Source organism: Silene latifolia, chromosome 9 (genome assembly GCF_048544455.1).
Source record: "Silene latifolia isolate original U9 population chromosome 9, ASM4854445v1, whole genome shotgun sequence".
Classification (NCBI taxonomy): Eukaryota; Viridiplantae; Streptophyta; class Magnoliopsida; order Caryophyllales; family Caryophyllaceae; genus Silene; species Silene latifolia.
Genome location: NC_133534.1, coordinates 207010557 through 207034986, shown reverse-complemented (window position 1 = coordinate 207034986; position 24430 = coordinate 207010557). Strand labels below are relative to the sequence as shown.

General features: G+C 45.3%; 1 non-coding gene across 1 annotated transcript; it reads left to right on the top strand.

Moving 5' to 3' along the window:
* The first annotated feature begins 6717 nt into the window (after positions 1 to 6717).
* On the top strand, positions 6718 to 6810 carry TRNAS-UGA (transfer RNA serine (anticodon UGA)). The gene has a single exon. It is a non-coding gene; the product is annotated as a tRNA-Ser (tRNA).
* Positions 6811 to 24430: the final 17620 nt, after the last annotated feature.

Sequence of the window (24430 nt, the reverse complement as noted above, 5' to 3'; positions counted from 1 at the left end):
GCCGAAAGCATCACCCTTTTTAATCTCATTCGTCTTCTGAGCTTCTGTCTTTCATTCGTATTCCGAGATACGCTGAAGGAATTAATTCATGAGCTGCTTTCCCGACAGCTAAAAGCCCTCCTTTATGAGGCCGAGGCCGACCTTTAGGTAGGGATTGAATCCAGCTTTTCTAGACGAAATCCTTCTCCGCAATGACGAGGTTTCAAGCTCTCACCCATAATCATAAGCATAAGGTTCCCGCGATATCAGCTGAAATCTCAGTATCAGTAGAGGCTTCATTTCAGAATTTGCCGATTTCAAGTTAGATTGAGAGGTTCGATCCGAGACGATATCTCGTGTGAAATTTTCTCATAAAATAGGTGGTGGGCGGCAGTCAAACGAGGGCGTGAATGCGAGATGCCAGCAGAATGATCGGCCGGACAGAGGCTAGGGCTGCTTTCTTCCCCCCCTCTACTTAGTGGTTGAGCCATAATAAGAAGTCGTTTTGAATGACCACCAGGACATTGGGCTGGAGGAACAAGCTGCTGATTTAAAAACTAAAGGAAAAGACTGGACATGACAAGGTCAGTACACTTTTCAGAGGTGGAATCTTTTAGTTCTTCCTATTTGACCCGAAACCGATCGATCTAGCCATGAGCAGATAAATATAAATCTCCATTTACTTCAGAGATTCTTCCCGAAACATTTTTCGAATACAAAAATTCAGTATCTTCCCAGGAATTAGTGAATTAAATGGCTCCTACGCTCGGCTCCATTCTTGCTGCCGAAACGCACTTTCCCGTCCTTACTCCCCAAGAGCTGAGCGAGAGGAAGGCCTTTTTGTCTGACTTTTGCATTATGAAATTGTGTAGAGTCATGTGCGAACCTCCAGCTAGTTCAGATTCAAACATGACCGCTAGACGACCAAAGGTCGGCCATTTCGTGGATGGGCAGTGGATCTGATTGGTAAGCCACCATCAAGCAAGCAACATACGTACATACTTGTTGCAACGGATTCTTTTCACGAGTGAGCTGAAGCTACGTACCGAAGAACGAGTGAACGAGCTCCCGTTGCTCGAGGTTTCCTATCCTTTCCCTTTACCGTGGGTAGCCAAGTGCGGAGCGGATAACTGCTGAAAGCATCTAAGTAGTAAGCCCACCCCAAGATGAGTGCTCTCCTATTCCGACTTCCCCAGAGCCGCCGATAGCACAGCCGAGACGGCGACGCTAAACCTTTAACAAGTGCTGCGTACAAGTTCCGGCCAGGATGATTGAGAAAGATCAAACCAATTTGAGCTAAAGCGTCAACTTCCTTTAGTGTAAAGGTAGAGCAAGAGACGTACGTTTCCTCAAAAAGCTGGGATTTTCCCGATAAAGCCTTTCCAGAGAACCCAGGGAAAAATGGGGCCCCTCACTAGTCCGGCTAGCTAGTGAGCGGTTCTTTCGGGCGGGTTAGGATCAAGGGCCGGGCCCATGAGAAAAAGACATATTGGCTAGTGATTGTGAGGCCCCAATTCGTGACTGGAGGGGACACCAAAGGCCTCCGCCCTTCCATCCCTTTATCTCTCGAGCACAGGTTTAGGTTCGGCCTCAATGGAAATGGAGCACCTAACAACGCATCTTCATAGACCAAGAACTACGAGATCACCCCAGAATGAATGGGGTGACGGAAGGGGGCTTCCTAAAAAGACAAGAGCAAGAGGAAAAGAGAGGTCGTTGAAAGAAGAAAGACTGGCCTCGTCTTTATCTTCCTAGGGTGTGGTGCGGACTGGACCACTAATCCTAATGCTAGGCTTAGTCTTAGGACTGAAGATCAGTCTGTCTCCACCTCGAAACCAACACCTAGCTTGTTTCTGTGGCTGGTGGTACCTGCTTTTCCTATAAGCGGGTAGTGCAGTCTCGCTCGGCGGTGAAAGGAGCGAGTGGAGGTGCTTTTTGAAGCAGAAGTTGACGCCCAGAAAAAAGGGGGCTCTAGCTATAACCCAGAAACAATTCATGTATATATTTTACAGAAACGTGAAATAAAAGTTGGGGATAAAGTAGCCGGAAGACATGGAAATAAAGGTATCATTTCAAAAATTTTGCCTAGACAAGATATGCCTTATTTGCAAGATGGAAGACCCGTTGATATGGTCTTTAACCCATTAGGAGTACCTTCACGAATGAATGTAGGCTCGCTTCGTGGCTTGCAGGGCCTGAATCTCATGCTCGAATGTACTTCACCCCAGTCGAAGACCCCACCGTGGTATGCGCCAATAAGACCGCCCAAGCTCGCGGCTGATTCTCTTCTTTGTTCTCTTACTGCCAACCGCTCTACAATTAGCACAGGGGACAACCTCTTCCTGCTTTGTCAAGGAAAACGTCTAGAAGGTAGATTTCAGAGGCTATAACGCCCTTTTCACCTTTTAGTGGGAAATACCCCTTGAGGCGGCTCTAGCTTTTAACGTAGGGGACTCCCTTAAAAAGTAAGAGGCGTTTTTCGGCTAAAGCGCTTTGGCTCAACCGAGAGCCTGGGCTTCAAGGTCAGGAGTCCTCTCTCGCCAACCCAACCCATTTCATGAATAAAATGTGACCAATTAACCAACCAACAAAACTACTTGTTACAAATAACATCTTGTTGTTGCATCGAAACATATAAATGTTTACTAATCTGGCTAACATTGCCCCTTTTCTTTTAGCGTAAGAAAATCCCTCGAAGAAGGCCTTAGTTTAGTCACACCCAATTCGTGACTGGAGGGGACACCAAAGGCCTCCGCCCTTCCATCCCTTGGTTAGATTACCTAGTAGAAAAGATTGAAAAATCATCACAAACCTCCCTTTTTCTTTTGTATTGCAATTTCTGGCCCTATTCAAATTACTTGCTTGACTCTCATTTTCCTTTCTAGCGCCCTCTTTTTGGCTTCGGCCAAAGACTTTTTATCGCTGGTCGAGCTTTCCAAAAAAAAAGAGATGCGAGGGTTTTCAATGCGAGATCTAAAAACATATCTTTCCGTCGCACCGGTACTAAGTACTCTATGGTTTGGTTCTTTAGCTGGTCCTACGATTAGAAAGGGACTACGCTCATTAAGTAATGTGCGGGCTGATGTGATGCCACATAAAGCAGGGTTGGGATGAGACCGATTCTCCTCGAGCAAGCCGTGTTTGAGGAGATGCGTTGGATTGAGACACGTGTGGCAATGGACAGAGGAAGACTTCCCCTTCTTCATAGGCTGGCCGCTTCAACAAATGAGAGTTTTCGGTGGAACCGGTGAACCGCGCGAGCTGGTTAGATGCGTGGGGCAGAGGGCACGGGAAATGGCAACAGATTCCTTGGTCGATGAGGCGTCACTGGACTGAAACCAAGCTCTTTTTGAGGCCAACCTCGGCACTTTCTCTGGATTTTTCTACGAAAAAAGAGGCTATAAAGGAGTACCGCCAACTGAGCCTAGACTATCTGTGTGGCTTTCGATTGAGGGTACCGCCGACACATCTTTTCCTCGCTCAACCTAGTACTCACATGGATTCCGCGATTAAGGCGCACTCATACGATTTTGTAGTCTTTAAGGCGGGGGGACAGGCTCACTTCAGAAAGCGGGGCTAAGCTGGTCCCATACTTACTAATACCAACAAACTTTTTCTTTTTATCCTCTCTCACACAAACAAATGACTTTGAAAGGCCGTTCTTTGGTGGTCAAGCCGCATGATATAGTCGATGTTCCCGATCGCATGGCCGGATGGTTAGGTTGATTGATCGATCCCATTGAACGAGCGGAACGTATGTAGCGAGTTGGCTTCTTTTTAATTTGGGCTATCGGATATGAGCTGTCCCGTATGCGCTGCAGTCACTACTTTGACTCCTTTTATACAATTATGAACTTTACGTAACTTTCTCAATTCCAACGCAATTTCTCCTTTTGGAGTTGACATAACAAACTACGCGAGCCCCCCAACGAAGCCAACAGAAATCCTATCCGAATAAAAAAAATAAAGATCAGGCCGAAAGGCGTAGTCGATGGACAACAGGTAAATATTCCTGTACTACCCCTTGTTGGTCCCGAGGGACGGAGGAGGCTAGGTTAGCCGAAAGATGGTTATCGGTTCAAGGACACAAGGTGACCCTGTTTTTCAGGGAGATATTAGGTCATGGGTGATCATTGGTCCGATGCTTCGGGCGAAACCTATTCCCAGGGTGTGACGGGCGGTGTGTACAGGGCCCGGGTACATGTTCACCGCGGCATGCTGATCCGCGATTACTAGCGATTCCAACTTCATGTTCTCGAGTTGCAGAGAACAATCCGAACTGAGGCAATCTTTCCGGATTCGCTCCCCCGTTCAGGACTGGTGGGTGGGTCGTGGTGACACAAGGAGATTGAAACGACTTCGGTTGTGCTTATTCCCAGCACCGCGTAAAATGACTGAATTCCGACCGATTACCATTAACTTTAGTGAGAAAATGGAACTCTGTTAAGAAAGATTTCTGCAGAATGAGATCACGTAAACCACAACCTAGACGGCTATAGCTAGACATGAGATTTTCCCGAAGAGGAGCTTGGCAATATAAGAGCCCAAACTGTTGGAATAATTCTTTCAATCGATCCCAACTTTCAGCCCTTGACTAATGACATAGTGAAGAACACACAGGTGTAACCTTCCGCTCAATACTAATACTCAAATTGAGGCTTGAAGCATAGTATTTGAGGCTGCATCAATCGGGGATACACGCAGGTTTGAAAAAGGATCTTAGAGTGTCTGGGGTTGGGCCAGGAGGCCGTGAACGCGAACTCCTAGCTTACTCGATCCTGGATGCGATAGCTGGCTCGGCCATCTTCGCCTTCCACCTAAGCTGCGCAGGAAAGGCCCAAAGCCAATCCCAGGGAATAGTAAAGCTTCATAGGGTCTTTCTGTCCAGGTGCAGGGCGAAGGAGCGAGTGTTGTACCGAAGCGAGCCAGCTGTTAACGTAGCGAGAAGGCTGTTGGCGAAATAATGGCGAGACCCCGCAAACAACAACGTTCCTTCCCCATATGGAGTTCGGAACCCAAAGGCAATCGAGTCATTCTTTAATAAACGATCACTATGAGTCAGACTCAATAGAATTTGATCAATCCTTTTTTCTGTCGTTAAAGTGGATAACTGAACCAAAAATTCTCTTTCTTCTTCACCTCTTCCACCCCTCTAACAGCTGCCACAGGGTCAGGCGCAAACCCCTCGTTGATATCCTAGCATGCGCCTCAGAGGAAGTCTTTTGGGGACCTTCCGCTGAGACAGGATAAGAAGAGGTTCCTTTTTCTCCATTAGGAGGAGGTGTGCTGTTAGAACCGCGATCAGTAAGGAGGATGAGCGAAGCGGTGTCATGAGCCTAGTTGCTCTCCTTCGAATGCGTTATCGGAAGGAAGAAGAACAAGAAGAAGCCTTTGCCGGTGCTGTTGGGGTCGTTAGCAGGTTCATGTTTAATCCTGGAAAGGACTTTTGACGGGCCAGCTCTTTTTTACACGCCGCTTTACCCTGAAAGGAAAATGAGCTCCGACGATGTCCCCTGGACGGAAGGGGCCACCATTCTCTTTCTTTCTTCAATCGTTCCGATCAGGACAAGTGGGTTGGTTCCTTTCCTCCTCCTATCTACGCAATTTGATGTCTTCGTTCGTGATCATGTTGGGAAAAAGGCGCGCCCGAGAGACTAATGACAACAAGCGAGCAAAACAAAAGGCATGAGCCCGATCCAACAACGAAACAGATGGCAGGGGCTTTTCTTCTCTCCTTTTGTTTTTGCTTTCACCCGGGCTTTTCATTCTGTTCTCTAGAGACCCGGACAAGCGTCCCATCATTTGAGGGGATAAAGAGAGGAACAATGCAATAGTTTCGATCCGAGATCTCGTTTGGTAAGACAGCTACTTAAATTTCTTCTGCTGCCAAACCTTCTTCCGCTTCCTCTCCTCTATGAGTCGAGCTTTATAAAGAGAAGGAAACTTCCTTGCCCAAAACGTACACTTATAACAAGTAAGGAGAGGGTGGGAGGAGGAGGTCGCATTTTAATTAGACAAGGAAGGAGAGGAAGTTTACTGCTGTCCCGCCCTATATGAGTCTCCGGAAACACTTGAAATAAGATCTCACTATAGTATAGGAATTTAATAGGTGGCAGCAGCAGACTCCTTGTCAGCAGCAGGAATGTGAAATACTCGAACGCGCCAACTGGCGTTACCTGCACGTTCGTGTCTCTCAGTGTGGTCAGCACTGGGTGTTTTCGAGCAAAATGATCTTCTAGTTCCGGGGAGAATTCGCAAAACTCCGTTTCCATCGAGAATTGAATGGAGTTTTCCCGTATTTCGACCAGAGAATCTAAGAGAGACATTACTGTCGAGATTCTTGTTACCGTGTGATATATTGGCAGCTACGGATCACTTGATTGGAATGAAATTTGGAATGGGTACACTTGATGATATGAATCATTTGAAAAATAAACGTATTCCCTTGCTATGCTAGCCCAACAACCCAAACACATGCAGCATCTTTTAACGCGGGAAATACCTTCTCTTATAAGCAATGATGGAACGACGAAGCTGAGAATGAAATATCAAGATAGTCCCCTCGGTAAAAGGGGCAATCAAAGGCCCTTGTTCTCTTAAAGTGTATCTTCCACGTCGAAGTGGTATTCAAAACCGGCCAGGTACCGCTCAGATTGCGGCCAATCTTCCTAACCGCGCGCGGGCCGGGCACATGTTCTATTCGGGGGAATAAGAATAAAATGAAAATGGAATTATGATGGAGAGATGGCTGAGTGGTTGATAGCTCCGGTCTTGAAAACCGGCATGGTTCTTTGTTCAGAACTATCGAGGGTTCGAATCCCTCTCTCTCCTTTTGATCGAGATGTCGATTCGTTTTCCGCCCTCAATGAGATGGGGAATTTGGAACCTCCTATTTTAAAAAATTTTTTGGCCCTTTATCTTTCTGAATTGAGGCCCGGCCCGGCTCGCGCCATGCCCACGAGGATCCCTACGTACTTGTCCAGTCCAGGACAACTGAGATCTTCCGTATTATTTAAACTTAGGTGCGTGGGAACAACTTTTATTGATTGTAAAGTAAAGATTTTCTTCTTCTTAATCCATCCGCGCTGCGGATTCCCACCTACGTGAAAGTAAAACAACCGAAAGACAGAAAAAATCTAGCAAAGGTACGTAGTGACTCACTGAGTGGAAGACTTCCTTTAAGACAGTTCAAGCAAAGCAAGGTAAGGCAGCAATGGACCTAGAACGGACCACACAAATAAGGGTAATCTATGCATAGTCATTCCAGGTCCACGCATGTTGAAGATAGTTGTTATAAAATTGATAGAACCTAAAATGGATGAAACACCAGAGAGATGAAGACTAAAAATGGCCTAGCTTTCAACAGCGTAGAACACATTATGAGAGATGTTGAAGGGGGCTGGTTGCTCCGGCGAACATATCCAGTTGGGGACTCTAGTTTCCCCTGGGAGGGAGATCTCCCCAAGTTTCTTGCTCTCTCTTAGCAGCGGAAAAGGAGTCTATCTATCTGCCTAGCAGAAGCAAAAGGTCATAGACCAAAGAAAGGGATATCCCACTATGAACGAAAAGATGCACAAGCTAGATCCATTATCCAATCCCTTGACTTGAACCCGCTTTTCCGACATCTTACTGACCCTCATCTTTTTGCAAAAAGCCGCTCCACGATAGTAAAGTCTCATCTTGTGTGTTGGCTGAAGTCCTTCTTCGAGGGATTTTCTTACGCTAAAAGAAAAGGGGCAATTATAAAGTTTCTCGCCCATGAAGCGACGCCCTCGCCTGGCGCCATTCCCCGACCTAGCAGCAGACGGGCGGGCCGTGCCTGAATTCAGCTCTGCGCCTCTCACTCAATCAGAGCTGTAATTGATACACTCGCCTTACTCTTCTAATCAAAGGACGCTTGAGGGGGGACAGTGTTATAGGGGGTTATAGACTCAGGCATGGCGGGGGTTTTAGATCAGAGGAAGTCTACTTCTTTCACTTTAGTAAAAATGAGAGAAAGAAGTGAGGAATCCTCTTTTCGACTCTGACTCTCCCACTCCAGTCGTTGCCCAAATTCTGAGGAGTCGGTATTAATTTATGCCGAATTGCTCCACATATAGTTCCTCGAACTGCACGTCCAAGACCCTACAAGAAATATGAGAAATATATATTTCTTTTTCGTGCGGGCCGGGGGTTTGCGCAGTTGAGTCTCGTGGGCCGGTGCTTGGAGCAGTAGCTTTAGCTGGAGCAGAAGAGCATGAACATAAAGAAGTAGTTGGATTGGCGAAAGGGGAGTCGGCGTGGCGTAAAGTGAATATTGCAGGAAGTATAGAAAAATTCCCTTCTGGGGCCCTGAGGCCCTGAAGAGCAAGTAGGTCGTTTTCGGCGTGCTTTTTCGCCTTCTCTTGGATCTGGACAAGAGCGAGTGAAATCAAAAAACAAAGTCTCACTTTTGACAAAACCCCGTGATTTTCGGGCGAGGAAGCCTCGGCACAGGATACTGCGCTCGTATAGCCTAATTAACTGCAAGTTGAATAAGCTATGACCCTCTTTAGATCACAACTACATCCCCGAGCGGCAGTCAAACGAGGGCGTGAATGCGTTAACGAGAAAAGCGGCTGGCTCTTTTCTCATGCTTCATGTTGTCGCCTTCTAAATCGATGCTTTTTTCTAAAAGTAATTGTCTTTCGACAATAGACTCCTGTACCCCCCGGCCTAGGGGCTTTCCTCTAAATCCATCTTTTCAAAATCAGAATGCCAAACAGGCTTACCTCCAGGCATTGGATATTCCCTCATAGTAAACTCGCCGCAACGCAAGCAGCATTGTTCGCCCACTACCCGAAAAGCAAAAGATTCGAGAGTCCAGGCTGAAAATACGGTTTTTGGGGGGATAAGCTTGCTTCTTCACAAGCTTAACCCCGCCCCGCCGTGCATGAGACTTTCATCTCGCACGGGTCCTAAGTGATAAAAGAAAGAAGATGATTCTTCCCTGGGCACTAGATCTCTTCATCGTAGATGGTTCAACCACGCCCGGTGCCACGAAATTTTTGAGCCTTTGAATTTTTCATTATTTTTCAGTTAAAAATGGGACAAAATTCCTTACGCTAATAGTTGTAAAATTTCCAATCAACACTTTAGTAGTCTCAAGAAAGCGGGACCTAATCTCAGATGCGAGGGTTGCCCGCCCGGTCCTAGAAACGGCGGCAGTGGCGCGAGGAGTTAACGAACGGACGTGCTGGCTTATTGAAAGCTGGTCGCCTTTTGTTTTGATTTGAGGGCCTTTCAGGATTCAATCAGAGAAAGAGCCCCGGCCGATTGATTTCTGCCCATATAATGCATACAGCTCTGGTTGCCGGTTGGGCTGGTTCGATGGCTCTATATGAATTAGCCGTTTTTGATCCCTCTGAAAGCGTGAGGACAGACCCTTCTTGGGGTCATACCATTATAGGTGCACAAAACGCAGCTTTATTCCTAGGATGAAGCTCCCTTCTATATTATAAGACAAAAATTCGAACTCTAAATGATTTCAATCAAATCATAAAAAAGGATATTGTATACCTTAGTTCCTTGGGATTGTAGTTCAATTGGTTAGAGCACCGCCCTGTCAAGGCGGAAGCTGCGGGTTCGAGCCCCCTCAGTCCCAACGGATCCAATAACCAAAGATCAAACAAGTATCTCATGTTTCTTTTTAGACCCCGTGGAAAAAAAATAACGAGAAGATCTACAGAAGATCTACAGCAGAGGCGGGAGCATATTGATTCCTCGTCCTATTTCGCGAGCACAAGAATAAAGGTCCAGCTACTTCTACAGGGACAGTGACTGCCAGAAAATATGAATTGATTTATGGTTCGTTCCGCCATCCTTCCCACTGAATAATCATGATTCATTTTAAATTTAATCTTATGTATTCATGGGTTCTGTCGTTCCCACCGCTCATTCGAATTCAGTGCTCTCCGAACCGTGCGGGAGGGTTTCCCATCACACGGCTCACCAACTTGATTTTCCGCGGAAACCCACAAGCAGCAGCTAGCTCAGGACTCCATTTGCAAGCCTCGCGCCCCTATAGAGTAAGCCTTTCGACCCTAACTTTATATTTTATAAGGTGCTGTTTCCCTGTAAAAGGAGAATTGGAAACAAAGAAAAATCTTTATCGGAAAAGAGCCCAAGCAAGGAAACCAGATCCTGCTACTTCAACCAAGTAAGATGAGCGAACCTTTTAGGAACTGGTTAGGAATGGGCGCCACTATCCCAGCCCGGATCCAGCCAGGTTCTATTGATCATGTCCTCTTCCCAACAGTTGTACTTTGTCTTGGGGCGTCTTTGGCTTTACGAGAGAAAGCCAGGTGCCGTAGGTAAGCTCTATTCGGTCCGGAGCCCCCGATCAATTCGATCAGGCATTCACCATCTATTTTCATTGTTCAATTCTTTGACAACACGAAAAAGTTGACCTCCTTGCCTCTCTCATCGTACAATCCTCTTCCTGACGAGCCCCCCTTCTCCTCGGCCCACAGAGACAAAAAAAATGGAGGGCTTGGTGCCAACAGTTCATCACGAAATAATCACGAAAGAAGGGACTCACTGAGCCGGGATCACTAACTAATACTAATCTAATAGAAAAATAGCGAGGGAGATTAGCCTCTCACTCATAGAATTCCGAGTTAGCATGTGAGATCGGGTTAGCTGCAATACCTGTGGTATCAGTAAATTCAAAGAGATAGTAGTCTTATTAAAGACACTGGATTCAGTAACAGAATCAGAAAAGAATTCGAACCCATATCCAAAGTTAATCATCCCATCTCGGATCTTTAATGAGGATATCCTCATCAACGAGTTTGACCTACTAACCATATCGGTTATGGATCTCTTAGTCAAGTATGTTTACCCTAGCATAAATTCTTATTGTAAAGCTAATATCATCTTATATATGAAAAAAGAGAATGATGAAAATATAATCAAACCTCTTTCTAAGACAGCTTTTCCACTAACCACAGATGATGGTGAAGTGCTTCCTAAGTTCAATATAACTAATCATGTCAATTGTTTATTACTACAATTAATTGATTTCAGGCAAGGGAATGGCTTGCTGCCTGGGCTAGCAAGTGAATGAATCCACGCGGTAATGATTCATCAACCTGTTAGTTCGTTTTACGAGGCTCAAACGGGAGAATTTATCTTGGAAGCGGAAGAACTTTTGAAATTGCGCGAAACACTCACAAGGGTTTATGTACAAAGAACGGGCAATCCTTCAATTCTTCTTTGAAGCTTTTAACGTAGGGGACTCCCTTAAAAAGGAAGAGGCGTTTTTCGACTAAAGCGCTTTGCCTTATCTTAGTCTTGCCCTTCCCGACTCTGATCATAGGCTCGGAAAGGGAATTTTTTAATTCTGACACCAGATACTTATTAGATCGAATAAGTACATTAGATCTAATAGAATGATTTTGCTGTATCCAAACTAATACCAACCCAACCCATTTCATGAATAAAATGTGACCAATTAACCAACCAACAAAACTACTTGTTACAAATAACATATTGTTGTTGCATCGAAACATATAAATGTTTACTAATCTGGCTAACATTGAACTTGGTAAAATGAAATGGTTGAATAATTGAAAAATAAGATTATTCAGGAATACACATTGAATGCTGAGATTACGCTCCGCACAACATAGGGATTAGCACGCTTTCGGAAAGAACATAGAATAGTAGAAGATCCAGCATGCAGAACACGGCGATCATTAGAAATTCACGAATTAGAGATGCTGTAATATACTCTTACCCTCCACAATGGAATTTGATAAGTGAGATTTCGAACAAGTGTTTACATAATCTTCTTCTGTCCGAAGAAATGATTCATCGAAATAATGAGTCACCATTGATATGGACACATCTGGGATCGCCAAATGTTCGGGAGTTCTTCTATTCAATCCTTTTTCTTCTTCTTGTTGCTGGATATCTCGTTCGTACACATCTTCTCTTTGTTTTCCGAGCCTCTAGTGAGTTACATACAGAGTTCGAAGAGGTCAAATCTTTGATGACTCCATCATACATGATTGAGTTGCGAAAACTTCTGGATAGGTATGTTCTACTGCTACAAGGGACAATAAACAAAACTATGGGATTTGAAACCAAGCAGCTAACCCAAGCAAGGGCATTTGGCCGAGTGTAATGAGCCTGTCGGCGAGTGAAGCGGGTGAAGTTTACGCAACGAGCCTGCCGGCGAGCCTCACATTTTAATAATGCAGGGGAAAAGTCTTCCCTTAAGTGTAAGCCCCAGCCACAGGCCAGGAAAAGAGGAAAAGAGCATGAACATAAAGAAGTAGCTGGATTGGCTCGATGAAAGGCTTTCCACTTTCCCTAGGCTTTCTTCGATAACTTCATCCCCCCCGGCTTGAAACACGGACTCAGTCACAAGATTCCGAGGATGGGGAACCTGGGGATGGGCAAGAAGAAGCGAAAAGGATTCCAGATCTAGATCCAGACTTTCTTTCTTCTCTTAATTAATGACTCGTATTTCTTGATTTGAGATCAAATCATCACTAGTAGTGTTCGGTCCCAAAGGTCTGCTACTGCGGACGGGAGTGGTTCTCTCGCTGAGAGGGGAATCCCCGATTGCGAACGGGTGTATGCGATTGATAATTGAGAATGAAGAGCACAACTGGGTGAAGAAAAACGCAAGGACGCACTCACAAGCAACTGAGCACTCGCCGATACCGTCCATGATCCATGCTTTTCCGATCGGGAAACCTTATCCCATTCGACTATATTGGGTAGGGTTCCAGCCTATCTTTAGGAGCATTACTTACTATATTTAGGAGCATTTATAGCGCTGCCCAGGGAATTGGAGGTAGCATTCTACCGATGTTAAGTCATGGACTGGTTTCTTCAGCCCTTTTTCTATGTGTTCGGGCACTCCCCGTTCAACCTCGTCTACGGAGCAGAAGCCTTGCTGCCAGTTGAGGTACAAGTTGGCCTTTCACCCCTAGCCACAAGTCATCCCCGTATTTTGCCACATACGTGGGTTCGGTCCTCCAAGGCCTGTTAGAGCTCTCTTCAACCTGCTCATGGCTAGATCGATCGGTTTTGGAACCTCTGAAAGATTTTAAATTCCGTAAGTAACTGAGTTGAGTGAGCCCCCCTCCCGAAGAACTAGGCATCCGCAAATGCTAAAGTGCCGGCTCGTTCGTTCCGCTGCACTCGGCATTTTATTAAGATATTGCACAATGATCCGAACACTTTGTCGCGCTCCAGGCGATGGTGTCCATGTACCGGTTGAAGGATTAACACCATTGTATTTTTCTACGGGATCCCGAAACCACCAGCCACCCCGACCTAATTCATGGTGAGCCCACCAACTTCCTGGCAAGATGCCTACGGTTAAAAAGCACCGACATATCAAGATCCAAATTCTAAGAGCTTCGGTCGGGTCGAGACCACTTTGTGTTGTGGCCGGCGGTCCAACAAAGAGGCAAAGTAGTGGTCTCTTTCTTTCCATTACGAATACGAAAGAAAGGCTTCGCCTTGAACCGTAACCCCCCCGTGTCCACTAGCGCTCTTGTCCAGAGCCAAGAGAAGGCGAAAAAGCGCCGCCGAAGCAGCATGTGCAGGCTTCTTTTGCGAAACCAGGGAATCGGCTGAGAGAGAATGCTTGGTATCAGGACAGTAGGAGTTCCGTAGGCGGGCCAGGTAAGATATTGCAATAGAGGTTTGCTCCGCCCCCGGGTGCAGAAAGAAAAGAAAGAACTCTAGCTCAATGCTCGCAATTAGTTAAGGGAAGACTTTATTGACTTTTAAGCTAGGTTATAGGGTTGGGGGAACCCCGTCCTTCTGCTGGCCTGGCACTTTTCTTTCATTCCGCCAATGACTGATCGATCCGGGAATCTTGATGTCCGGTTGATCCTCTCTCGTTGATGCCTGCTTGCCTATAAAGAAGAATCACACATGCTCTCTGATAACTTCAGAAGAAAGCTAGCTAGCATAAGAAGAGGTCACTCAACAACTTAACAGCTGTAGATACCCGTATCCGTCGATATTGGAATTTATAGAGAACCCGACAAACACCCGATGATGATAGGACACATGTATTCTTTAGTTGTCACTGTCATTATTTGGAGCTCGTTTTACGAGGTAGAATGGGCGTCGTCGATGAAGCGTTTTATTAATTTAAAGGATATTTAAATTAAAGCTTTATTTTGAATTTATTTTCTTAAGTTTATTTTATTGAAAATAAAATAAATATTTGATTTGAAAAATCATTTTATGAGTATATTTGATTTGAAAAGTCATTTTTTCTAATTTATTAATTGATTTGAAAAATCGATTTTAAAAGCGAGGAACTCGTTTTTAACCGTGTGTTTTGAGCTCGATTTTAGCTCGGTTTTTAAGCCCGTTGCCTTTGCAAATTGGCGCGAATCTCGAGTACACTAACCCACCTATACCAATACCCATCAACCCATGTTCGAACCCCCTCACAAGCAGCCCAATTTCTCGTTCAAAACCAACCCCAAGCAGCCCGCATAAAACCGCAAACAGTCCCCTGTTTTGCGAGCCAATTCCCGAGCCCAAACCCGCTCCAAACACTACCAAGACCCATACCCATTAATCCTAACCCATACCCTAGTATCCTACCCATATTATCCTAGCTTAATCACCAAGAAAACCCTCCTCAAACCCTCACAAAAACCGATGGACAGCAGCCATACGGGATGAAGCCCGATTGCTCCTCCCTCCCTTTTAACCTACTTTTAAACCCTTATAAATACCACCCCTTCACCATACATTCATTCCTCTAAGTTCTCCATACATCCAACCATCACTCACAAGCTTTAAACCTCAGAAACAAACCCTAAACATCCTCCAAAAACCCTAAACAAAACCGACACACAAACTGAAACTGTTTGTGTGTCTCCTTCGAAAACCCGTTCGTTCCTCCATCAAATCACCATAAAAATTCGAGTTTCTTGTTCCTAATTAACCACATAACATCCATCTACACATTAGACAAAGATTTACAAGCCGAATTGACCTTGAGAGCACACGAGATCCCTCGAAAAACAGAGTGAAATAACACTCTGTTTTCGCGGTTTACTCTTGTCTGTCCAGTTCTGTTTGTGCTCGTTTTTCGTGCCCAATAACCCAAATCGAGCAGGGGTTGCTTTAAGATCCTTGTTCTCCTCTCTTTCTAGTTTTCGAAACATCTTTCGGATCGAATTTTCGTCGTGAAACGAGGGAGATATCACTGTTTTAAAACTGCTGTCCAGAAACTTTCCAAAACGCGTGTTGCTTTGTTACTTCGTCGACGACGGCCTCTCGAGATAAAATCTACCATCGATTACGACCCAAGACGGTGTCAACGATACATGTAGGTTGAGGGTGCATCAAATCCCCTTCTCTTCTCTTTTTCTTATTTCGTTTTTATGCTTTTTTTATTGTCCTTTTTTGTTTGTTTTCTGTTTGCTTGTTATCGATTGTTTTATTTTAACTATGAAACTAGTTAGTCCGAGTATGAGTTAAAGTACCACCATGAACACCCGCGTTGACTTGAGATGGGAAAAGAAACCGCTCCTTCTGTCGGTCGTACACCCCCGTCTCATTTACATATCCTCGTGTTCAAGGTAGGGCATAAATAAAACAAGTTATCTAACTTCGATCTTCGCTTTCGACCCTCTTACAGTTTCGGCCAAATCGATGGACCTTAGGACCCGTTGCATGTTAGTTTAACCTCTGGTTGTTAACTTATGACGTAATTAGATGACTTTAAATCAATTTAATAATCTAATTAGACACTTTAGGTGGCTTCGACGTAAGTTATAAAATCAATCGACGATTTCTGTAAACAATTGAATGCATCTATCTTTTTTCACCTAATTTCTCGCTAGTATAAGAGTGCGTGATTAGCACCTTCTTATTGACACTCGATGAGTTAAATTAATTAGCGAATTTAACCTAATTGGACCCTTTAGGCCGTGTAGAATGCACCCTTGCGCGATAATCAATCAACATCGTTTTTAACTTGTTTTCTAACTTGTTTTCGATTCCTTTTCGCAATCATTCGATCTAATCAATAAATCTAACTTAGGAACTAGGTTGGCTTTGGTTGGGCCGTGGTTGGCCGTGTGTTTGGCCGTGTGTTTGGCCTTTCCTATTTCGTTTGTTTTGCATCGTTCGTTCTTTATTCATTTTATCACTTGTAATTAATTTATGTTTCTTTGAGTTACATTTTGTAATCTGTTTGTAATTAGTTTCTCTTTTTTTGAGTCAAAACCTTTTCTGAAAACCTTAGTTTTATTTGGATAGACGGTTGTTCCCAATGTTTGTAGAAGCGTAGTAAACCGCATGTTGTTTAAAGCAACATGGCCCGGTTTATGCTAATGCATGCTTTGGTGCGTAGCCCAATGTCTAATTCGATGGAATTAAGTGAGAGCACGCAACCCGAGGAGGGACCCACGGCCGTGTGTCATGTAGGCCGTAAGTCACCTCCCCCATGTGCACGGTTTTCAAGGCCCAATGGCCGTGTGTTTGTGTCGTGTGTCGTTTCGTATGTAGCATTTGTATTTAGTTCGAGTTGTAATTTATTTATCGTTGTGTCGGCATGAAATGCCTGGTTTGTAATAGGTAGATCCCAACGGCTCCCCCATTCCCCCTAAGCCTTGTTTGTTTGCTTTACATGTTGTTAGATCAATCAACCCACATGCTAAATTACAACTTTGACAAAGTTAGTTCAGTTGCATCTAAAACGACATAGAAACTTCACATGTTGGGGCTTAAAACAACGTTTGCATATCATACATCGTAGTAGCTATGACCTTGTTTGAAATCCGACACTTGACTTAGTAGAGGCCGTTATCGACGGGCGGGGTTGGGTGTCCTTATGGGCTTCCCAACACGTACCCTCACCCCTTACTCAAGATCTATGGTTTGTGGATCCGTCTAAATACCATTGGATTACGAGAGTTATTCAAATCGAGTGATATAGGGTACAAGTCTTTATCTTTAATCACTCGTAGTCGATGGGCTTTATGCTTTTCGATGAAAGGTGTAAAGTTGACTTGAACGGTTCCAAGTTCCCAAAAACTTGGTGGCGACTCTAATATGTCTTAATTCGATTCGAAAGAACCTCGAGTCGATTATGCCGGTGTGGATCCCTCGGACGCAGATTTCGAGGGCCTTGTCCACTGATTTGGCGACTCACTGGGGAAAAGAGGACTAGTTACACTTTGTGTTTCTAGGGTCTTTTCCTCCGAGGTGAAACTTGAAAAGAAAGTGTTGGAAAGTAAAACATTACTCATAGTGCTACGATTCATGCATAAACCCTTAAGGACTTGCCGGGCCGTCCCAGCGTTTCTTCGTGATGCGTGGGGGCGACGTCCCACTATGCCAGGAAGCTGCACATTGCTCGCTTCCACTTCGCCTCGCGTGGTTCTTGGGAATGGGGACGATCTTCTAGGTACTTTACCTTAAGACACCTCGCTTTATAAGACCGCAAAAGGATGGAGGGCATAGACCTTCTTGTAGAAGACTTGCCGAGACTTAGAGATGTCTAGGAGCATACATCCTTATAGCATGAGAATGACAATGTGCAATGTGTTTTCCCGAGTCCTTTTTTCGAAAATTCCAAGTCCTTTTCAAAACCGAACTTTTGAACAACTTACTTTCAAACCTAGCATGATTTTCAAAACGCGGAATGCTGCCCAAATAGGACTAGAATTTCGGCCCAAAACAAGCTTTTATAGCGGCATGCGCCCATTTCAAATCTCATTTTCAAATCAATCCTTCTTTTTCAAAATCAATCCAAATGTTTCCCGAACCTCAACCAAGCATGAAATGCGTCGAGTCGTGTCCAGGTCATGGCCGTGTTAGGCCGGGTTGGTTTCGTCCTAAGAGTCTAGAACACGACCTAGTTGGGTCACCCAAACTCACCTCTTGGGCTTCGAGTCTTGTTGGTCGACCTTTTGGTCTAGAATAGTCCACAAAAAACGTCCAAGCTAGGCCTTATGGACGTTTCACTCGAACCCAGGGGCTATGTTAGCCCAATCACGGGTTTGGTCACACCGAGTCCAGTTTAGAATCGAGTTATGACAGCTTGAGTCATGTCGTTTTGTCGAGTCTAAAATGAACCAATGTCTAAATCTAACCGTAAGTCGAACCTTTGGTTAACCAATCTCAAGTCGAGTCTGTGTTTGAGTCAAGTTGGGGTCGTGTCCTTAAGTGTGCAGGGGCTCTTACTTTAAATATTGACTCAGTACGGGGTTTTCTTGTAGAAAGGCCGCCCAAAACCCGACGTCAAGCAATGGAAGATGTTGTTAACAAGCTTACTGAGGCCGTGAACCTCATGATGACCCGAATGGAAGCAATCGAATCTAGGCTGAGTGAAGATTCACCTCCACCCCTCCACCTCGACTCGATTTGGAGAAACGGTTCAAGTTCATCGAGGACCGTTTGAAGCTCTCCCAGGGGAAGAACATTCACTACGAGAATGCTAGGGCCTATGCCCCGATTCAGACAAAGCGCCCACGAACATGGTACTCACCGACATCCCCAAGTTCAAGGGCATCAAGATCCATCCACCATGTTAAGGCCTATAAAGGGTACTTAGCACTAAAGGGAGTACCTCTTTGATATGCTCTCGAAATCTTCGCCCAATCTCGGGTGAACACCCAAAGGCTTGGTTTTACAATCTTGACCTCAAGAACTTCCCCACTTTCGAAGATATCACGGTGGAGTTCGTAAGCACTATCGACAATGTTGAGATTCAAACCAACATAAGAACCTTGGAGGTTATGACACAAAAGGAGAAAGAGGGCTTTACTGAATTCCTCGCAAGATGGCGCGTTGAAAGCGTGAAGTTAGCTAAGAAGCCCGACGAAGTTGAAATGGTGGACAAGTTCGTAAAGAATCTACGACCTGTTTACCGTAATGCTCTGAAATACCAAAACTTCGGTTCTTTCAAAGAATTGATAAGGATCGGGATAAAGGTAGAGGACGATGTCCGATTCATCAAGCCGAGAAGCCAAAGGGATACCAAGGGGCTTCGTCATCTAAAGCAAAAGCGCCCGCAGCGACCCACTTTGTTGAAACTGTCAATCTCTTAGATGGACAGTCAAAAGGCCTCCGCGCCAAGCTCCGAGGGTATTCACCGATATCGGGTGCACTTACGCCTATGCTCTCCAAAGGCTCATGGCCCAAGGAAAGTTGAAGCCCATTGGTCCAACTCCAGGACCCTCCTGGCGATCAACAAGGCAAATGGTACAAACCGAATGCCTCTGTGCCTTTCATCAAGGGAAAGGACACGATCGAAAGGTGCTTTAGACTAAAGCACGAGATTCAAGACATGATTGAGAACGGAACGCTCCCAATCCCGGCCATAAAGCCCAACAACGTCACCAATCCATTTGGTGACCACACTAACTTTGTCTCTACCGAAGATAGTGTCGATTACTCTCACTTGATTCGCCCATGTCGTCTGAAAGGGGTTTTCGTCGGAAGAATATTCGTGGATTGCTCCAAATTCCTACCAAGCTCGAGAAACGAGATTACATTCGGGGATTTTGTTGTCGATTGTACTCCTTACATACTCCGAAGCGGCAATGAAATCAATGGCGTTTGGGCTGATGACGAGGATGATGTTTACCTCGTCAAAGGCGCGACAATTCCTCACACCCAAGAAGAAATCTTAAAGGTGAGGCAAGATGCCCTAGAGTCAAACCATTTGACTAGATCCGGGCGCCCATATCGTGTGGAGAAAGCTAAGGATATCCCGAGTAAGGCACCTCAAAAGGAGCCGGTAGTGGTCGAAGTTCTTGGTGAAGGGTCGACCTCCGAGGCTTCCCTCATCAAGCAACTCCAAAAGACTAAGGCCGACGTGTCTATCTGGCAACTTATCCTGAGCTCTTTCGAGCATCGTCAAGCTTTGTTACAAGCTTTGATGAACATGACCGTGTCGTCAAATACTACTCCTGCGGACATGGTCACTCACATCGCCCAGAATCGGCCTCAAATTACCAACGGCGTGACATTCTCCGACGAAGATCTGCCACCGTTCGGGCCTCGACATAACCTGGCCCTCTATATTGCTACTGTGTGCCTCAACAAGCATATCCCTATGACCTTGGTTGACGACGGATCGGCTGTCAACGTACTCCCTCCGAAACGGCGCATATTCGGGCTTGGAGAAGAATGACTTCATCCCCACTACGCAGACAGTTCGGGCATTCGATGGCACGGTGCGTCGAGTGAGTGGACTTGTCGATCTAGTAGTACAGACTGGGCAAGTGGAAAAGAAAATAAATTGCCAAGTAATTGACATTTGCTCATCCTTCAACTTATTGTTGGGAAGGCCCCGGATCCATCTTTGCAAGGGCCGTAACATCAACGCCGCATCGAAAAATCAAGGTTCCACTCAATGGCAAAACCGTCACCATTGACGCCACGCCAATTACCGTGGCAGGAGGAGACATTACTTCTGAAGTAAGGGTCGAAAGCGCCAATGACGCATGTGGTTTCGAGATTGTCAACATGATCGATTTGAACTCCGGAGCGTAAAATATGGATCTATATATGGGAAGTCATGTCTGCGAGGTGATTCTCAAAGCGGGAAGTACTTGGCTTCTCTTTATATCCTAGAAGGGAGGAGGCTTTCAAGTTGAAACCACCCGTAGCCAAGGGAGTAACGTTCGGGCTTGGATATGAGCCCACTGAGAAAGATCTACGGGAAAAGAGGGGAAGAACGATCGAAGATCGAGATATCAAAATGGGACCGTATCACCTAACTCTCAATGGTCACTTCGTGAAAGCTGGGGAAGAACTCCCTTGCATGGACTTCCCCGAACCTATATTTGACCCAAAGAAGAACCTTATGGTCCCAGGAATCGAAGTATTCCAAGATTGCTACTACATCCCTGAAGACATTCTAACCGTGATGCCAATAGAAACCAAACCGGATACAATGAATGACGAGAACGCCATGGGTCTCCTTTTCGGTGAAGAGAAGAAATCACCAATACCAAACGAAGATTTGGTAAGCATGATCCTGAGAAGCGAGCGGTTCGACCCATCTACCCTCATCACCGATGTGGATCCTCTTAGGACCAACACGGGATGGCGGAAAACAATCAAGTGGACTGACAACAAAGGACTTCTTTTCAAGTTGACAACGGGAGAAGGAGAGATGTTCAAGCCGGATGATGTTACCGATTCCCGAGTCCGAGTCCGAGTCGGAGTCCGAGTCCGAGTTAGGTCCTAAGATTGAGTCTAAGGAGTCGGTGTTGAAAATACCCCTCCCCTAGCTTTCCCTTCCTATGCACCTTTTCCTAATGGTGATATTCCGGGGCCTGTCCCGAATACCCCTATCTCGCCACTGAGCTCGACCGATTGGCTCAAATGTTAGCGCATTTCGCGCAATTTCAAATCAATAATAATATGAACCAGTTTGCTTACGACTTGTCTTACTTACATTGCAATTCAATCTTTGAAAATGATTGTTTTAATAATGACATTGGGACTGAGGTCGAGGATGAACAGTTGGTCGAAGAAGAGGAAGAAGAAGAAATAGAACCACCTCTACAGTTGGTAAAAGGGTTGGAAGAGTATGAACAGAAAACCTCGGTCATCGAAGATACCGAAACCATCAATGTAGGTACAACCTTAGAACCACAGGAGCTTAAAATAGGAAATACTTTAAGTCCCACCGAAAGACAGGGGTTCATTGATTTGTTGCATGAGTTCAAAGATGTTTTCGCATGGTCCTACAAAGACATGCCAGGCATTGATAGGGAAATTGCGGAGCACGGGATCCCAATCAAGCCGGGATATAAGCCGATCAAGCGAAACTACGCAAAATGCATACAGATTGGTCTCACGAAAGTCAAAGAAGAAATCGACAAGCAACTCAAGGTGGGTTTATCAAGGTGTCGAATACTCGGATTTGGGTGGCTAACGTCGTTCCGTGCCTAAAAAGGATGGTAAAGTTCGGGTTTGTGTGGACTTAGGGATTTAAACAAGGCAAGTCCGAAAGACGATTTCCCATTACCTCACATCGACATCCTGGTTGACAACACGGCGAAACACGCGTTACTATCCTTTATGGATGGGTACGCCGGTTATAATCAAATCAAGATGGCGAAAGAAGATATGCATAAGATCTGCGTTCGTAACGCAATGGGGAACCTATTGCTACACAAGAATGCCTTTTGGGTTGATAAACGGGGCTACATACAGGAGGACCGCGACAACATTGTTACACGATTTGATGCACAAAGAGGTCGAGGTTTATGTCGATGACATGATTGTCAAGTCAAAGGAGCGTGATGACCACCTTGGTACACTACGCAAATTCTTCGAACGATTGCGCAAGTACAACATGAGGTTGAATCCACAAAAATGCGCATTCGGAGTCACATCCGGCAAACTATTGGGTCACATCGTTAGCCACCGTGGCATCGAGGTGGACCCATCGAAAATAAAGGCCATAATGGAAATGCCTCACCCGAAAACCGAGAAGGAAATTCGAGGTTTCCTGGGAAGAATCCAATATATAAGTCGGTTCGTGGCAAGGCTAACTATGATATGCGAGCCAATTTTCAAGAAATTGAAGGTCGGGGAACACGTTGTATGGGATGATCACTGCCAAGCTGCGTTCGATAAGATCAAGGAAATACTATCTTCCCCTCCCGTGCTCAGCCCACCAACGGCTGGGTTACCACTTTTGTTGTATCTTACAGTTACGGATACTGCAATGGGGGCAATGCTGGCGCAGATAGTCGATAAAGAGGAAAGAGCGATTTACTACATTAGTAAAAAGTTCTTGGAGTATGAAATCAAGTATACTCAGCTCGAAAAGACATGTTTGGCTTTAGTATGGGCGACAAAGAAGTTACGGCACTACATGCTCAGTCATAGTGTTTGCATCCACTCGAAGATGGACCCAATCAAATACTTGTTTGAAAAACCGATTCGAACGGCAGGTGTCAAGATGGACTCTAATGCTTTCCGAGTTCGACCTGAAATATGTACCGCTGAAAGTGATAAAGGGAAGGGCGGTTGCGGACTTCTGGCGATAACCCGATAGAAGAAACCGAGGTTTTGGATACGTGGTCGTTTCCCGATGAAGATATAGTTCACATAGACAATGATACGTGGGACCTCTATTTCGATGGAGCATCGAACTATAGGGGTACGGGATAGAGTCCTACTCATTTCACCGGAAGGTGAACATGTTCCTATTTCGATCAAGTTGGACTTTAACGTCACTAATAACGCGGCTGAATATGAAGCATGCCTACTCGGTTTGCACAGTGCTCTCGAGTTAGGCATCAAAAAGCTTGTAGTACATGGGGACTCGTCACTAGTGATCAATCAAGTGGCCGGGACGTGGAAAACCCGAAGTGATAGCTTGGCTCCGTACCAAGCAAAAATCGAAGAACTAGAAAAGTTGTTCACCGAGGTCAAATACGTGCACCTCCCCAGAGATGAAAACCGGTTTTGATGCACTATCAAAGCTAGCCGCTCGATCAACATACCGATCATATGGATACTATGCCGATATGTGTCGAACGAAGATCATCACCTGCTTATGTTAATGTAATCGGAGACACAGAAGAAACCGAGGCCGAACCTTGGTATCATGCTATTCTGAAATTTAAAGAATCAGGAGAGTATCCACCCGACATGGATAACCGCGGAAAGCGCGCTATTCGAATGCTAGCCGCTCAGTTCGTTAGAACCAATGACGGACAATTGTACAAGAAGACCGCGCAAAATATCCTTCTGCGATGCATAGACTCACCAACTGCGAAAAGAGTCATGGAAGAAGTCCATGACGGGGAGTGTGGCCCACACATGAATGCCCATATGCTGGTTCGTAAGATCATGAGATTAGGGTATTATTGGACAACGATGGAGACAGATTGTCGCCAATATGTCAAACATTGCCATAATTGCCAGATTTTCGCAAACATACAGCATGTGCCACCGTCACTGTTATATACTCTGACGTCACCATGGCCTTTCTCAACATGGGGAATCGATATTATCGGAAAGGTCAACCCATCTGGAACAGGTGGGCATTGCTTCATGCTAGTCGCCATCGATTACTTCACGAAGTGGGTAGAAGTGAAATCGTACAAGGTTCTACAAGCAAAGCAGGTAGCAAAGTTCATTCAGAATGAAATCATTTGCAGATATGGGGTGCCGCATGAGCTCATTAGCGATCATGGCACTCACTTCCAGGCTGAAACGGCCGTAATACTTGAAAAGTATAAAATCAAACACCACAAGTCGTCACCATATCGACCTCAAACAAATGGTGCGGTGGAAGCCGCTAACAAGACAATCACTGTGATTCTCAGAAAGATGACCGACAATTATCGCGAGTGGCCAGAAAAGATACCATTCACACTGTGGGGATACAGAACGTCTATTCGCACAGCCACTGGAGCAACTCCGTTCTATTTGACATATGGGATGGAAGCGGTTC